Source organism: Macadamia integrifolia, chromosome 11, assembly GCF_013358625.1.
Source record: "Macadamia integrifolia cultivar HAES 741 chromosome 11, SCU_Mint_v3, whole genome shotgun sequence".
Lineage (NCBI taxonomy): Eukaryota > Viridiplantae > Streptophyta > Magnoliopsida > Proteales > Proteaceae > Macadamia > Macadamia integrifolia.
Genome location: NC_056567.1, coordinates 13,831,776 through 13,851,146, shown reverse-complemented (window position 1 = coordinate 13,851,146; position 19,371 = coordinate 13,831,776).

Here is a 19,371-nt window from a genome sequence, read left to right as displayed (position 1 = left end):
CCCGCACACCCTTATGCCTAGCCTATGCCCAGCTACACACCATTACCCGCACACACTGTGCACATTGCCCACACACCCATGCCAACCTCCCCGCACACCCTTATGCCTAACTTGTGCCCAGTTACACACCATTACCCATACACACTATGCACATTACCCGCACACCCAAGCCAACCTCCCCGCACACTCTTATGCTTAGCCTATGCCAAGCTACACACCATTACCCACACACACTGTGCACATTGCCCGCATGCCCCATACATTTCAACCCAATCTTGTGTGTTGCCGTCAATGGCTGGGATTGGTGTTCACTTGACCTGGTGGGTGAAGAAATTCCCTTTTCACCCACTTGACACTAAAAAACCCTTCTTTTTACTAAGAATTTTCTCTCCAAGAACCCACTTTTTACCCATTGGACAAAAACCTTCCCCCATCCATTTTGGTCCAAGGACCTCTTTTACCCAGTGTATAAAAGCCCTATCCCCCCACTTTAGGCAAAAACCCTTCTTTCGTCCATTGGATAAATATGTTCGCTCTTTCCCATTGGCCTGAAAAACCTATAAATACCCCCTCCTTTGGATTTGAGACACCAAAACCCCACCTCACTCCCTTGTAGTGAAACTCTCCTCCCCTCACCCTCTTGATTTTCTTCGGGTCTTCGGAGCAATCTTCGTCAGGATCTAAAATCTTGTTCAGATCTTTGAAGTGTTCTTCGGGACTTTGAAGATCTTCAATCTAAATTCTTAGTTCAATCTAGTTTTTTCCAAAAGTAGGATGTTCTTTAACCCCTCCTTTGAGTGTTCTTGAGTTTTACCCAAAGTAGAAACCCCCCCTTTGAGGTTCTTCGGGTCTACGGAGAGATCTTTGTCAAGATCCGAAACTTTGTTTAGATCTTCTAAGTGTTCTTCAGGGCTTTAGAGATCTTTAGTCCATTTTTAGGTCAATCCATTTCTTTCCAAAAATAGCAGTTACGAGCGAAAGCCTTGTCCAAGTGGTCCCTGAAATCTTTTCAGAAATAGCCATTCCCAGCGGAAGCTCTACCGAAGTGCCACCTCAGCCTAAGCCCTCCCTTAGCCTATCCCTAGCGAAAGCTCTGCCAAAGTGCCACCCTAGCCCAGCCCTTCCCTAGCCTATCCCTAATGGAAGATCTATCGAAGTGCCACCTTAGCCTAGCCCTCCCACAGCCTTTCCCCAGTGGAAGCTCTATTGGAGGCCACCTCAGCCTAGGCCTCCCCTAGCCTATCCCCAGTGGAAGCTTTGCTGGAGTGCCAGCTCACCCTACTCCTCACCTAGCCTATCCCCAGAGGAAGTTCTGGTGGAGTGCCACCTCAGCCTAGGCCTGAAAATAGCCTTCCCTAGCCGAAGCTCTATCCAAATCCAGATCTAAAAATAGCCTTCTCTAGCCGAAGCTCTGTTCGAATCCAAATCTAAAAGTAACCATTTCTAGCGGGAAACCTATTTGAATACCATCACAATCAGCATCTCTCAAGAAAGGAAGTTGGAGGTCAAGACCATCTTCCCCTGAGCCAAGAGAATTCGAAAGATAGTCTAAGCCGGTGCTAATCAAGGGCCCACCCCTCTTGACCCAAAACAGGGGTTAAGTTCAGGTATAATTCCTCAACCAACTTGTCATAATGTAAACTTTATATAGACCTTGTTTTAGTGTATAAAGTAGTTTGATTTCAGTTAATGTATATATGCATGATAACCTAGCCATGCATGTGGAATAGTAATAATTATGGAAAATGTTCGTTCTCAAGCATCTAGTAGGAAGACCAATTGAATTAGGTAGATTGGGTGCCTAACACCTTCCTAATTCTGCAACTTGACACTTGCCCTCAATATCTGGACCAGACCAAATTTTGGGCCCTTTTCTCAGGAATTGGGCCCACCCCTGGGTCCTAGGCCCATTACCCTAGGTGACAACTCTAAACCCCATTTGTCTGATCTTGATCCCCGTATTGGACCATCATCAAACCCCCATCTCAATTGACAACTTTTACACTCTTGCGAAATGGGCCTCCACATATCTCCAAGCGGTGATACGACAGTGTGGGGCCCGTAAGGAAAGCACACATGACACAAACCCCTCCCCTTATATGAAAGAGAAAGAGAGAGGAGAGAGGTCAGGATGCAAGTCCTTTCCCCCCTAGGGGAAGAGAGACATCTCATCATCTTCGGCCGCTACCCTTATATATGACCCCCACATAATTGAAAGAATTACAGATGCAACTTCAGGATCTTCTGAAGAAAGGATTCATTAGACCTACCATGTCTCCATGTGGAGCACTGGTATTGTTTGTTAAGAAGAAGGACGAAAGTATAAGGTCGTGCATTGATTACAGGGAGCTTAATAAGCTAACCACCAAGAACCGGTATCCTTTACCTAGGATAGATGATTTATTTGATCAATTGCAGGGTGCTAAGGTATTCTCCAAGATTGACCTTAGATCAAGCTACCACTAGCTCAGGATCAAGGATAGTGATGTCAGCAAAACGACCTTTAGATCAAGGTGTGGACATTATGAGTTCTTGGTGATGTCAATCGGTTTGACTAATGCATTGGCCGCATTTATGGATTTGATGAACCGGGTATTCCAAGATGTCTTAGATAAATTTGTAATTGTGTTCATTGATGACATCTTGGTTTACTCCAAGAGTGTAGAAGAACATGTTATTCATCTGAGATTAGTACTACAACGCTTGAGAGAAAAGCAACTCTATGCCAAATTCAGCAAGTGCAAGTTTTGGTTGTCACAGGTGGCATTCCTAGGCTACATTGTTTCAGACAAGGGCATAGAGGTTATCCCAGGCAAAGTGAAGGCAGTCCTAAAATGGGAAACTCCAAAGAGTGTAGCATATATATGTAGTTTTCTGGGATTGGCCGGATATTATAGGCGGTTTATTGAGAACTTCTCCCATATCGCTACCCCAATGATCCTACTCACACAGAAGGGTGTGAAATTTGAGTGGTCTGATGCATGTGAAAAGAGCTTTACAGAGCTAAGGCAAAGGTTGGTATCAGCTCTAGTTCTGACTATTTTGACCGATACAGGTGGTATGGTTATGTATAGTGATGCCTCCAAGCTGGGATTGGGTTGTGTATTGATGTAGCACGGGAAGGTCATTACTTATGCATCCCATCAGTTGAAAGATTATGAGAAGAACTACCCCACCCATGATTTGGAGTTCGTAGCTATGATTTTTACACTAAAAATCTAGAGACACTACCTGTATGGTGAGAAGAGTGAGATCTTCTTTGACCATAAAAGCCTCAAGTACTTCTTCACCCAAAAGAAGCTCTAATATAAGACAGAGGCATTGGTTGGAGCTAATGAAGGACTATGACTGTACTATCCACTATCACCCAAGAAAGGCCAATGTGGTAGATGATGCACTTAGTCGAAAATCCCAGTCACTGACTCTTGTATCACTAACCACCAATGAATATCTCATAGAGGAGGCCAGAAAGCTAGATTTGGAGCTACTAGTGAAAGGTGTGTCACCTTGTCACTGTTGGCATTGGTGGTACAACCTAGTCTAGTGGATAGGATCACTGCAACTCAGGGTACTGGTGCTAAGTTGTAGAAGCTAATAGAAGAATGCAAAGAAGGAAGCCAGAAAGACCTGGATTTCTCTGTAACTAAAAGCAGGATTCTTAAGTTCAAATGGAGGTTATGTGTACATAATGATGGTGAATTGAGAGACACAGTTTTGAGAGAGGCACACAACTTTCCATATTCCATTCACCCTGGCAGCACTAAAATGTATAAGGACCTTAAGGACTCCTACTAATGTAAAGGAATGAAAAATGACGTGGCCACACATGTGTCTAGATGCCTCATGTGCCAGCAAGTCAAGGCTAAGAGACAAAGGCCCCATGGGTTATTACAGTCTCTATTTGTTCTGGAGTGGAAATGGGAGAATATTACCATGGACTTCGTCATAGGCTTACCCCACACACAGAAGGGTATGGACACCATTTGGGTAGTTGTGGACCGCTTGACCAAGGCAGCTCACTTTATCCCAATCAAGGTCATATTTTCTATGGATAAATTGGTCAAGTTGTATATTGACAACATCATCAGGTTACATGGTGTACCAGTTAGCATTATCTCTGATCGAGATCCTAGATTCACTTCCAAGTTTTGGACATGTGTACAGAAGGGTATGGGTACATAGTTGAATTTCAGCACAGCTTTTCACCCACAGACCGATGGTCAATCGGAGAGGACTATCCAGACTTTGGAGGACCTACTTCGAGCATGTGCCTTAGATATGAGTTACAGTTGGGATGAGCACATTTTCTTTGTTGAGTTCTCCTACAACAATAATTATCATACCTCCATCGGAATGTCTCCATTTGTGGCACAGTATGGCAGAAAATGCCAAACTCCACTCTATTGGGATGAGGTTGGTGAGTGGCATATTTTGGGTCCAGACTTGATACAGGCTACCAGTGAGAAGGTGAATATGACCAGGGAAAGGATTAAAGTAGCTCAATCCATACAGAAGAGCTATGCAGATGTCAGCAGGAAACATCTGGAGTTTGGAGTTAGAGACAAAGTTTTCTTATGGATCTCCCCAATTAAAGGGGTGATGCGGTTTGGCAAGAAGCGAAATTTTAGTCCGAGGTTTATGGGACCATATGATATACACTAGAAAGGACCAGATTGGTAGCTTACCGGATAGCTTTGCTACCAGAGTTGGAGGGTACACATGATGTCTTCTATGTGCCCATGTTAAGGAAGTACATTCCTGACCCCAGTCACGTCTTCACTTACATACCTCATGAGTTGGATGAGGATTTTGCCTACGTGGAGTATCTAGAGAAGATTGTTGATTAGAAAGAACATGTTCTCTGCAACCACATTGTTTCCTTCATCAAGGTGAAATTCATGGACCACCCCCAACAAGAAGCATTTTGGGAGTGGGAAGATGAGATGTTGAAGCAGTATCCTGAATTGTTTGATTTGCAAGGTATGCTCAATTTCGAGGATGGAATTTTTGTAAGGTGGGGCGAATGTTACACCCATGCCTTGACCTGGTCTAATTTGAACTGTTGCGATAGGTTTCGGACTGGAGATCAAAAGTATAGCCTGGTTTTGGCTCGTTGCTACTCATTGCCGAAGGGGGAGCAATGACCCCACATATTCATGCATTGTGTGCCAGTCTAACTGGAGGGGATTCATACCTCCCAATCTCAGACAGTAAGTGATCCAATTCCCCATACATGAATCCCAGCACATACCAAAGTTACCAAAAAGCCATGAGCATGGCCGAGGGCAACTACATATCCAAGACTAGTGGTGGATAGCTGTCTTGACCACTGGAAACAAGCCACCGGAAGCATTGGGCCTGAATCTGGAGGGCTATTTTCGGTGAGCCAAACAGTTTGCTGTCAAGGTTTCGATGCCCGTGGGTCCAGTCACTCGCATCATAAATAGTCTTGGATGATCCCAAATCATCCTTCACACATTCCTCATGACATTAGCATTTCACAGACCTAAGTAGTCGGGTTCTCATGCTCTGAAAGTCGTATTAACCCGATCGGTCTGAATAAGGTTCAACCAAACGGACCCTAAAGCCTATTTGCCTTATAAGTGGGAAATGAGGAATTCATTTCCTTATTTCCACTTTTCTCAAATGTAGGAGAGAAGAGAAAGAGAAAAAGAAGAGGAAGAAGAAGAAGAAGAAGAAGAAGAAGAAGAAGAAGAAGAAGAAGAAGAGGAAGAAGAAGGGAGGAGACTTACCTTGGTGCTGGCTATTGCCTAGTTGCCAAAATCACTGTCAGAGGTAAGTGCAATCACTCCTACTACCCTCCTAATTTTAGTGCATAAACCCTCTTAAGGTTGGGGAATGCGTATTCTACCTTTCAGGTGCCATTGCCGAGCTCAAACCAAGTGCAGTGAGCTCTGGCAATAGGAATGACCAAATGACAACCTAGGGTTTCGATCATTTGATCAATGTATCCCCCAAATGGCTCAATAGAATCAGGATTTTATTGGCTTAGAATGATGCTAGGAGCATTCCCTACAAACTCCATGGAACAAGTCCCAACGATTGGATTCGAGCTAGAAAGGCTAAATTCGTGTGGACAGTTCTGTACTGCCACCGGAAGCAAGCCACTGAAAACACTGGACCTGCTTCCGGTGAACCATAAAGCCTTGTGAGCTCTTTGCCACCTCCACTGGAAACATGACTGTTATTTTCGATGGGAATACCATTTTTTTGGTGACATTACTGTCACTGGGGAACCTTGTCTATTCCCTTTGGGAGTGACCCACGTGGGCCCCTCCCAATGTTCCTGACACGTATTGATGTATGATAGCCTTTGTGTCTAGGACAATGACACACACGAGCCCCGAGGTTGGAATTGAGTTGATCGATTGGTGGACTTATCTTAACCCAACACACACAACACACACACGAACATAAATTAGGTGAGGGATGGATTGTTTTATTTTTAGAATGTTTATTATTCTAGAATTGCTTACATGTGTAGGTTTGTACATGTTTATTATATTGTTCACATGATGACAATGATATATCACATGTTACATTTTTATTTAATTGATATAAGATGTTTATGGATATGTCTGGTGGGATCTGGTGTGGCCAAGGTGGTACCAGTACCATGATCGCCGTGTGTTTGTTGTATGTATGAGACAAAATCCGGTGTGGCCGAGGTGGTACCCGTGCCATGATTTTCATATATATGTTGCATTCATGCATTGATTATGTTCATTAGAGTTAGTTGTGGTTGTGGATTATACTTTGTGGCCGATGTGTTACTGGTATCCTGTACTCCGGGACTACATTTGGAAATGGATACGCTTTGTGGCCGATGATTGGTACCAGTATTGTGTAGTCCATGCTCAACTGTTATATGCATGCTAGATTAGGTAAATGGTCTTGGGTTACACTTTGTGGCCGATGTGTTCCTAGTATCGTGTACCTGTGACTGTATTTGGAGATGGATTACACTTTGTGGCCAATGTGTTACTAGTATCATGTAATTCATACTAACTTTATCATTATGAAGGCATGTAGCATATATGTGGTTAGGTATCACTCCCTATGCAATGAATCCTTGCCAACAGGGGTTAAGGTGTTGGATAGCCCATTGTGGTATGTTCGATGTGCCTTTTCAGAATGCTACATCCACGGTACGATGTGATTGTTACCGGAGGTGGGAACTTGTTAGGCATGGCCGATGATTGGTACCGTGTGTTGACAGCTAGGAGGGGGTTATCGGGGGTTTGCTGGGTGACCCATAGATGCATGCTGGGACCAACAAGCTTCTATTCACTGCTAGGGTTTGTATCCCTGTGTAGTCGATGGCGGTTCCGAGACGAGCGATAAAGCCTAATGTGCCATAGTAGCATTTACCAGACTTAGTTGTATTGTTAGGTGGATAATAAAATAAATGAATTGCATCACGAGCATCATGAACTATAAGTTTAATTTCTGTAATCATGCATCATAAATTATTACTGTGATTGTTATACTTGGATGTGCTTGAACCCCACCCCTCACTGAGTGAGTTGAAAAGCTCACCCCACATATACACACATTTTAGATGATGATGCACGTACGGTCTTGCCTATGACTAGTGATTCTCTTTCCTCCGGTTCTGAGTATGGAATGACCGACTGGAGGAGCATGGCCAGGATTGTGCTTGTGATTTCTATACATAGATGGCACCATGAGGTGTTTGGCCTATTTTTGGTGATTTTGATATGACTTTGTAGATGGTACACTTTTGAACTTATTATTTATAAGTCATGGATGTTTGTAATAGAATAACTCAGTTATGGATAATATTTTATCATTAGACATTTTCCCATTTTATTGATGATTTTGCTATTATACTCTGATTCTGCTGCTTTTAGTTAGCTTGTGATGTGAGATTGTGAAATGTTAAGGTATTGCTATTTGTGATCCTAGTAGGTTTGTAAGACATGTACATGTCTTACTCACACCGCCGGTATTCCTAATGATAAGTTGGGTCTATTGAAAGTGGGATGTGACACTCCTAATCATGACTAGGGTTTGTTTCACTGGGTGATTGATGTGCGAGTATCAGGACCAAGGACACAGCCTAATGTTTCATAGTAGCATGTACTAGACTTAATTGTATGCTAGGTGGATTAATAATCAAATGAATTGCATCATTTGCATCATGGACTATGTATATATTTTCTATTCTCATGTCATCATGGATAATATATCTGTGTATTTTGGGTGTGCAAGAACCCCACCCTCACTGAGCTAGTTGGAGCTGACCCCTCGTATATATTGCTTTTTAGATGATGATGCAGGTACCGTGATACAAATGGGATATGAATCTACCTCTGTACCTGAGTACGGAGTGACCGACTGGTGGATGCCAGAGGTTGAAGAGCATAATCTAGATTGTGTTTGTGATACCTGTGCTATTCGACACTGTGAGAGGATTGGTTGTCTTATTGACATTTTGATACTGAATTGTTAATTGGTATTTATTTCTTTTGGATTATGATATGTAACTCATAAAGTCTTGTTTATGGCATAACACTATTATTGGTATATACTATCACTAGACGTTACCCCATTTAATTATATTCCGTTATATTATATACACTGATTCTACTGCAATTGTTCTTGTGGTTCGGCTTTGTGTGGTTGTGTATGTTAAGGTACTTTTATCAGATATCCTAGTAGAGGTGTAAGATGCGTAAGCATCTTGCTCACACCTTTGGTATCCCATAACGGGGATTAGGGGTGTGACAGTGCCCTAGACCGTCAGTCCCACAGTCATAACTATAGTATTGACCTTTGGGCCCACGGTATCGGAAAGAACCTCAGCCACACCATGCCCTAGACTGTCAATTCCATAGTTACAATTGTAAATCTCAATCACAGAACCACAATAACTTACCTCACTTACCTCTGCAGTCCAAAACCATTCCTTAGCCGCAACCTTCCATATTCACAAGTTAGCAATAATAATAGCAAAAGCATAAACAAATCCATCATATCAAACAACATGTATAGCAGTAGTATAACATATCATTTATGCACATAATTCATGCAAAAATAGAAATAATGCATAAACACTCCGTAAAACAAGGTAAAACACCCACTCACCTCAAAACCCGAATCACAAAGTAAGTTAGGATCCCTAAAATCAACTTCATATTCTCGCCTGATTAGTTTAGGTTCCTATATGCATGATGTATCATCATATTAAATATTTATACTTCCTAACATGACTTAGTATAGATTCTATGCTGAACCATACAACCTGAAATAGCCCACATACTAACCTCAATTAAAGTCTTCGAAATGCCCCCGAACTACCCCCACCCACAGGGTTAATTTGGGTAAAAAGGTAAGGAACATAACCCCCAAGGGGTAGGGCACTACTCAGCCAAAACAGGGGCTGATTGGACTAAAACACCCCAACCGGTGGGAGACAACCGGCTGGCCGCTTACCCAACCGGTGGGTCGATTTCTACAGAAATTTCTGCACTCCCAGAGGCAATTTTGCAGATTTTCTTGGGTTGGACTGCTCATGGCTGATGGGTATTGACCATGGCAACATGGGGAAGGTGTTATATGGTCTCTCATATCATTATACAATCCCTAAATTCACCATTATCGGCAATTAGAATTATGTACATGTTCCCCAATTTCTTCCCTGGGATGGAAAATTCAGCTCTATGACCCTATTCCCAAGCTTGTTGAGCTCATACCCAATTTATGGGTGGTTGCAGGGATAATTTTAAGGTCTATATACTACTAAAATTAAATGTACGGCAAGAGGTATTTATTAATTTAGTCCCTACAGCAGTAATCAACCTAATTATTTTGCATGCAGTCCCATATTCCCAAGTTTTTGGGTGGCTGCATGCTTGAAACCCTAATTGGTTTTCATTCCTACTTAATGAAATTACTGTACAGAAATTAAGGTGGAAGAAATTTACCTTCCTGAGTATGTGTACAACAACAAGAAGGTTCTAGCAGCCCATCCTAACTGTGTGCAGCAACAACTCTATGTACAGCCAGGTAGTAGCAATGTTCCAAGCTTGAATCAGCTTTAGTTTGTAGCAATTTCAGTCCTAGCAAAATCTGAACTTCTGGACAACAGCTTTTCTGAGCTCCATATGCATGAATTTCTATCCTCAGTCATGATTAGTAGCAAGATAGCAGCTAAATTCCAAAGATGGCAGCAACCACTTTCTTGTACAATGATTTCCTTCCTTATAGCTGGTATCAGTAGTAGCCTTTGCTTGCACCAAAACCATTTGCATAAGAAGAGGATGCAGCAGTAGCAATAGGGGCAGCAGCAGCAGCAAAATTGGCTGCAGTCCATTTGCAAAAGGCCTCACTTCTTCTTCTCCTTCCTCTCTTCTTCTTCTTCTTCTTCTTCTCTACTTTCTCCCAAACGAAATTGGGGTTTAATATGATGAATAGTGGCTAAGTTTCTTGCTTTATAATTCACCCAAAGGGTCCTTAGGGCCTGTTTGGCTGAACACCCAAAATTGCTTTCTAAAATTGATTTTTAGAGACAAGAAACTAAAACTAATTAAAATTAATTTCTCATTAATGGACCCCACAAATACTGACCTATTATGTTAGGTTTGGTCAGCATTAGGTCCTCTATAGGTTGGGTAAGTATGAGGCTTAGGGTTATAGGGATGTGGCACCCACACATGAAAGAATTTTTCCTGCATTCTGCAAGGCGAACTGGCTGACCGGTTTGGTAGCAGGGTTTCCCATCGGTTTGCCCATTTTTGTCCATTTACTATCCTAACCATTGGGTTCTTGAACTCACCAAATATAGGACTAGTTCCACTCCTTTTTAGCTATTTAATACCCCTAACATGGCCATTGGATCTGTTAAATTCTCTCTCCTGCTGCTACACAGCAGTATTATACAACAGGAGAGCGTATTGTCCTTATGCCAGCTGGGTCCTGACACTTAGGCATTCAGTTGCTTCTGATTTAGGGTGTTCTAATTTCCCCCCTCCTTACAAAAATTTCGTCCTCAAAATTTGTGGAGTTGCTCATCTTCGAGGATCAATCTCATCCACTAAGTTGCATCATCAAATTTTACTCAATGTTATTAACATGGCCATATGTCTTAGTAGTACTGACTAATTTAACAACACACATTAACCAACACACATTTACACACCCATTGGTCATGCTGGTCCCTTATTTATTCATGTCTTTAATTTCTCGATAACTGTGAAATCCACATACCTTTATTCTTCTCACTTTCCAATATCAACCCTATTATATCATCACACATATAATTATTATTTCTATCTCTCCAATGTATCCTACCAAGATACTTAGATCTGATCTCTATAAAGATTCATAAAGTCCTAGAATTTCACATTGATTCTGTATCAGTTGTTCCACAGTTTCTCTTTCGTCACTCTATGAGAACCATGCTTGTTGATTCTATTTCCATATCATTTCTCCCAAGTCAAACTATTAATCATATTATTTTTTTTTCTTTTTACTTTTATTTTATAGTTTCAACCAAAAACCCAAGGTAATATCCCATCATTTACTTGGCTTCACAATTTTCAGACTTTTGACTTTGCTTTACCACACATATTCACATACTTAGCGTATTATCTATTTTTTCTTATGAAATCGAACTTGCATTCCTCTATTCACACTATTTGACCTCACACTACATTCAAACTTGCTAAGTATTTTCATTATTCCACCAATGTCCTATTATCCACAATCCACTATAGTTCAAAACTTAAATCATCACAATTCCAGATATCATACTTTAACTTTAATATATTTTCTTTACATACTCAAATATATTTTTAATAATCATATAATCCAGATCCTCAATGAATTATAATTTTTCCTCAAATTTTTACCTATTAAATTAATTTTCTTTACTCTTAAATCACCCATAGAACTTGATCTCAGGTTTACTCACTTGGACTTGTTATCATTCTTACTATTTCGTATTTCCAATACTGACCTAGTTGTTCTGATCCAATAGCAATGTCGGATTTATTAGGCGATACACCCTTTTAGGTATCTGTAGACACTCAATTTTGTCACCCACCTCCTACTATGATGACTTATGGATCTTGGACGCGACCTTTTGCCTCTGATCGACTGATATGACATCTGACAGAGGTAACTATCCCTAGAAGCATTCCACACTCATCCAAAATTCCTAGAACTCGTGCGAGAGAAAAGAAGGGTCCAATTATGACATTTTAAATATGATGGAATCCAATTAAAGTGACCGCACAGATGCATAGCACTCGGAATTACGATTCTAATGATATATAGAACGTCAAAATCGGACCATCAGATCTCCACAATCATTCTCAGAAATCACACCTTGAGTGCCCAAACCCCGCCCATGTGAGCACCCATACCTTACCTTGAGTGCCTAAACCATGCCCATGTGAACACCCATGCCTTACCTTGAGTGCCCAAACCCTGCCCATGCGGGCAGCCATGCGAGCCCCGCGTGGACAAAGCCAAGCCTCACATACACCCAATCAAGCCCTAGGTGGACATGACCAAGCCTTGCATACACCCAACTAAGCCCCGTGTGCACTCGGCTAAGACCTGTGTGTACCCGACCAAGCCCTACGCATACCCGACCAAGCCCCGCATATACCTGGCCAAGTTCAAACACCCATGTCTGAGTTCTCGCACCCAAGTTAGAGCCCCAGCATCCATGCCGAAGCCTCAGCACCCATGCAGGAACCCCAACACCACTGTCGAAGCCCCAGCACCACTGTTGGAGCTCCAGCGCCCCTACTGGACCTCTAGCACCTCTGCTAAAGCTCTTGTACCCCTGTTGAAACCTTCACTGCTCCCTCCGACGATCAAAACCCCTCTTTCGACGACCAATTTGTAGAAGGAATTCCCTCTTCACGTGCCTGTGTACCCTACACTGCCCTGCTAGCTTACCCTACACTATGGCCTCCCATTGGTCCAAAAGGAATCTTTTCACATGATTGGTCCAAAAAAAATATCTTTCATCCCATTGGCCATAGAAAATTACCCTCCACCCCATTGGTCCAAAATTTCTTACTTTTACCCCATTGGTTTAGAAAAATTACTTTTTACTACCATTAGTTAAGGAATTTTCTCTCTCCTCCCTATTGGTCTAAAAATTCTATAAATACCCCCCTCTCTTGGATTTTACACACCAACATACCCCACAACAAGCCATAGTAGTGAAGCTCTATCCTCTCTCCTCCCCTCCCCCTTTGAGGTTTTCTAAGTCTTCGAAGAGATCTTCATAAGATCCGAAGTGTTCTTCGGATCTTCATAAGATCCGAAGTGTTCTTCGGATCTTCAAAGGGTTCTTCAGATCTTCAAAGTGTTCTTTAGGCCTTCGGGACTCTTCAATCCTTTGCTTTCTTTGAGTGAGATTTTTAGGAAAATTTTTCTCCCAGCCCTCCCATATCTGATCTTCAGTGGAAGATCTGTCCGAGTGCCACCTCAGTCTAGCCCTCCCATAGCCTATCCCCAGCGGAAGCTCTGTCTAAGTGTGCCTATCCCCAACAGAAGCTTTATCTGATGCCATCTCAGCCTAGCCCTCCCATAGTCTATCCCCAGTGGAGGCTTTATCCTAGTGCCACCTTAACCAAAACCCAGAAGTATCCCATCCCTAGCAGAAGCTCTGTTCGAATACCACCTCAGCTTAACCCCGGAAATAGCCTTCCCTAGTTGAAGCTCTGTCCGAATTCACAATCGAAAGTAACTGTTCCTAGTCGAAACTCTGCCCGAATATTATCATAGTCAGCATCTCTCAAGAAATGAAGTTGGAGGTCAAGACCATTTTCCCCTGAGCCAGGAGAATCCATAAGAATGTTCGTACCAGCATCAACCAAGGGGTCCACCCCTCTTGACCCGAAACAGAGGCCAAGCTCAGGTATAATTTCTCAACAGAATTAGCACAATGTAGACTTTATATAGACCTTGTTTTAGTGTACATAGTCATTTAAATTTAGTTAATATAAATATGTGTGATAACTTAGCCATGCATGCAGAATAGGAATAATTATGGAAAATATTCGTTCTTAAGCCTCTAGTAAGAAGACCGGTTGAACCGGGTAGATTGGGTGCCTAATACCTTCCCAATTCTACAACCTGACACTTACCCTAAATCTCTGAACTAGACCAACTTTTGGGCCCTCTTCTCAGGAATTGGGCCCACCCGTGGGTCCTAGGCCCATAACCCTATGTGGTGGCTCCAAACCCTTTTTCGTGATCCTGATCCCTATATTAGACCATCATAAAATCCCTATCTTAAATGATGAACTTTACACTCTTGCGAAATAGGCCTCCAGGTATCTCCGAGTGGCAATACAATGGTGCGGGGCTTGTGGGTAAGCACACACAACACACCCCTCCCTCATGAAAGAGAAAGAGAGGAGAGAGGATGGAATCAAATGTAAGTCCTTCCCCCCCCCCAAAAGGGGAGAAGAGAGACATTCTCATTTTCGGATGCTACCCTCATAGTGGCGACTCCACTGGGGATAAATGTCAAGTTTCCGACACTAGATGCTACCATTAAATGCAAGAACATTTTCCACCACATCTGTTTGAAAACATGTTTGGCTAACCCTCTGTTTGTATTTGTACTCACTAACTGCATCATGCAACATGCTCAAAGTGAAATCATTTGGCAAGTGACTCCCTGTCATGCCCGCACCCTCGGGGAGTTCAGTGCATGTCATGGAGAGTACTCTGAGAGCAAATGGTAGCCATTTCCTATACAAGGGTGTGGAGTATTTTTAAACAGCGAGGATGTTCATAATTGTTCCAGCACCCTCGGGGAGGTCCATGCACTTTATGACGTTCTGAGATCGAATAATGATATTCCCGCATTACAATTCTACACACAATCACTCACGGTTCCACCACCCCATGGCCAATTGTTTAACCTAGTGTGTAGTCATGAGTAATAGGCAAGGAAGTCACCCCTTGATCTCGTACCCATGGGTATATCAAAAGGATCACGTACCTTGCGTATATAGATCCTGTCAAGGAAGCCTCATCGGTCCTATTGCATCCACTTCATACTCGCATCATATAAAAAAAAGATGCAGAATGCTAGTAATGCCACAATCTGATCTGTAGAATTTGTTTGCAATCTTGAAAGGGAATTTTCCTATGATATATTCTAGTCATAAAGAAATGCTCTCCTAAGTGGGTTTTGGATAAAAGGTGTCCTTCCTCCATAGAAATGAAATATGGATGATTTGGCACATGTGATCAGGGCTGATTTCTGTCAAAGTCCTGTAAAATGCCGAATTATCTAAAAGACCCATGGAAACTAGGAGGAAGGTCACCTAGTGGGATAAGATTAGGAAAAGCATGACTTTATTGGAAAAGAATGTATTAATAGGAGTATTTCAGTCAAGACATTTGTATGTACCTCCCACTTATGGCATTGAGTGGACTAGGGGCATCAACCCCTATCCACTCCCTACCATTAAGTGGACTAACTTTGGATGGATCATTGGTTGTTAATCTAGTGAATGTGTGAATATGGGGTTGGGAATTTAGGAATCCTAAAATAAACCATTTTTGGTTCAGGCACAATCCACACCTTAAGTATTTTCCATAGTCCATTTGGATACGTTAGGGTAACCGATTAACTCGATTAAGTCCAATGTCACCTCCATCATCTCTCTGAGATTATTTACTGCCAAGTGATTACAGCCCAATTAGCATGGATCCACATAACCCCGAATCACCCGAGCAAGCACGGGTCCATCCCGTAGAGACTTTGTAGATAGAAATGGCTGAGGTCAAGAGAGGAATAGCTCAGATATTGCATACACTCCAAAACCCTCCCAGGGCTGAACCAGCACAAGCTACAGTAGAGTTGGATCAGAACGGACCTACAGGTCATCATGGCAATTCTTTCTGAGTTGACTGAAGAGAACCAAAGCAAGTCTAACCAACTGGTCAGAGAGGAGCTTCACCTACCCATCCAAATGGTCAACGAGGGGTCTATTCTAGGGTCCCTCCTCCCAAGGTAGTGATTGAAGATGAGGAAAAAGAGTTTGCAGCACATATCCGAATGGATCCTTCAGAGATGGAGAAAGAAAGGAAACCTAGAGAGTAATTAGAGAAGTTGGAGAATATGATTCGAGCTGGAAAAGGCTTGGAAAGTCAAATAGTGGATTCTAATGAAATGAGTTTCTTTTCTGGGGTAAGAATCCCTAAGAAGTTCAAATGGCAAACTAATAGATTTGATGGGTTAGGGGACCCTAAGGCTCATCTCAAAGTCTTCCTTAGCATTGCCAAGACAACCAGATGGGGCAACCCTTCATGTTAACCCTATCAAGACCAACACTAAGCTGGCTCACCCAATTGCAGCCTTCCCAAACTCAAAATTGGACAACAGTGGTGAAAGCCTTCACCAAGTAGTACTCATACAATACTGAAGTAGATGTGAAGCATCGAGAGCTTGAGACGTTGGGACAATAATCTAGAGAAGGATTCACTGCCTTCTTAATGTGGTATAGGGATAAGCCCGCTAAGATGGTAGATCGGCCTTCAGAACCAAAGCAAGTAGAAATGTTGATTGAAAACTTGTCAAAGCCTTACTATGATGTCCCTTACTATCAACATCTAAAAACTTTGATGCCTTGATAGCCGCCAGTACACATGTGGAAAACATAATCCTAAAGGAAGTTCAATATCAAGGATCCTCCTAAGATATAGGAAAGAATGCCAGAGTTGGACGGGGAGAAGGTCCCCATACTAATGTGGTAGGTGCAGTCCAATGGTCAGTCTCACCCATCACTTCAGCGTCACCATTCGTGATACAAGAAGATGCACCCTCCCAGAAGGCTCCTCGCCCAAGAAGACAGTTTTTTGATTTGAGAATGCCCGTGACAGTAATATATGAGAAGCTAAAGAAACAAGGATTGATAGGGACAATGGCTCCAAGAGTAATCAACAACCCTCCTCCAGCTTGGTATAGAGATCGTGAGTATTGTGCCGACCATACTCAGAAGGGACACACCATAGAAAGATGCATAGGTCTCCTACATATGATCTAGGATTTGGTAGACAATGGGACCATTAAAGTCAAGATTAAGCAACCTCCCAGTGTCAACACCAATCCACTCCCCGACCATGTGAACAATCTAGATGAAGAAGCCACAGAGAGTGATCCCACTCAACTTATTATATCCAGAGCTCGGAGGAATCACATGAATGCCCGTAGGAAAATCATGAGTCAAAGGGCTAGAGTCACGAGGACTCCCAAAAGAAAAGAGTCATCAGAAGAAGGAATCAAAAGATCAGACTCCCATCGTTCATCCTTTTTCATTAACAGAAGAATCCACCGTACCATATTACCAACCTCCACTATACCTCCAACCTTTACCATATTACCAACCTCTACTGTATCATCAACCTTCACCACATGGAACCTCATCATCTTAGTACCCCCAATCTTCATATCCTACCTCTCACATCACATCACCTTCGTACCACCCCGCATCGTATCCCTCGTCACCCTCATACCAAACCCATTCTCAAGGTTTGATGTACAACCCAAAAGAAGGATGGATGGATAGGTACAATTGAAAGGATATGCTTACACTACCAGACTCCCCAAAGATGACCTCATCAATAGGATCAGTGAATGCTTTAGGAGAAGGCCAAGATGGTGATCCCACTTCTCTAATTCAGCCCACTATATCTTTAGAGTATAATCCAGAGATGATTGAAGAAGTCATGGATGACCTCCTCAGAGCAGTAATAGCATTGTCTGTGGGAGAAAAAATCAAAGAGCATGCCTCCCTAATCCACATAGGGAGTGACACAGAGGATGATGACAAGGATGAGAGTTAAGATGAGAAGGATGGAGATGACTTTGATTCTCAAGACGTTGATCAGTACCCAGATTGGGATGACTACTAGGGGCCTTGGCACATTGATGATGATGATGATCATGAATCTAGATACTAATCTCCAAGAGATCTAGGAGGATATTCAATATTTTCCATCAGTGAAGATGGCCAAATGATTGATCCCATAGATGCTATTCATCCAGCACTTATAATTCATATAGAAGAGGGAGATCTGCCATCAGATTCAGAAGATAGTGAAGGGTATGAGATCACTATTGAAGGTGAAGCAAATCCTATAGCAGAACACATGGATTATGTCTATAATCGTTTGGTTGACATCAAACTCAAGGTTGATGAGATTGACCGAATGTTAGGTGAAGTAGTTGTTAGTGCACAATGCTACACCGAGCAGTTGATAATCCTTGAAAATATAGGGGGACATTCCACACTTGCAGAAATGTTAGACACAACAGTTGCTTGGCTTTCCAATGCAGTCAAGAGGGTCCAAGCTAGGGCCTTTGACATTTGTGGAGGACCTCAACCTCCTACCCCAAGTAGTGAAGAGGAATCTAAGGAGAAGATGACCCTATGGGGATAATTACCATAACAAATAGTGATGATGAAGATTGCTATCCCACAAAGATATTTGTAAAGAAATCTGTCAGTGTAATAGAGACTCGAAGTGGAAGAGACTACAAGGGCAAAGCCCTAGCCATAGAACAGTCATAGAACAGTTGAGGACTAATGAAGCAGGAACTAATGGTTTGAAGAAAGAACCGGAGAATCCACTCTTGGCTCAACTCAAGAAGTCCCAAGCTAATATCTCGATTTGGGGATTGTTGATGGCCCTCCCCCACACACTGTGAAGCAGTCTTAAATTCTCTCACCAATGTGCAGGTGCCGATTGAAATAGATTCAGTGCATCTCTCGCATATAGTAAGGGTAGCTTATGCTGTATAGTTATTGATGTTCTCTGACTCTGAACTCCCAAAAAGAGCCCAGTACAACCGAGCTCTCCACATCACAATAGAATGTCTTGACAAGGTGGTTCCCCAGGTCATCGTTGACAATAGATCAGCTTTGAATGTTCTACCCTTGAGATCGGAAAAATGTATTGGCATCAACCTGGAAGAAATGAGGCCGACTACCCAAACCATATAGGCATATGACAATACCAAGAGGAAAATCCCTGGCATCCACACCCTTACAGTAAAGATTGGCCCAGTGAAGTTTGATATTGATGTCCAAGTCATTAATATATCAACATCTTTTAACATGCTCTTGGGAATGCCTTGGTTGCATCATGCAAAGGCAGTGTCCTCCAGTCTCCATCAGAAAATAAAGTTCATCCATGAAGGAAAGGTGATTACAGTAGCTGGAGCTCCCGAAGTGATTAACACCTTAGCCAGTATTGAAAATGGAGAAGAACAAGACTAGGAAGTTCAACTAAGTGGTTTTGAATTAGATGTAACCTACGCAGCCATTGCCAAAGAAGTCC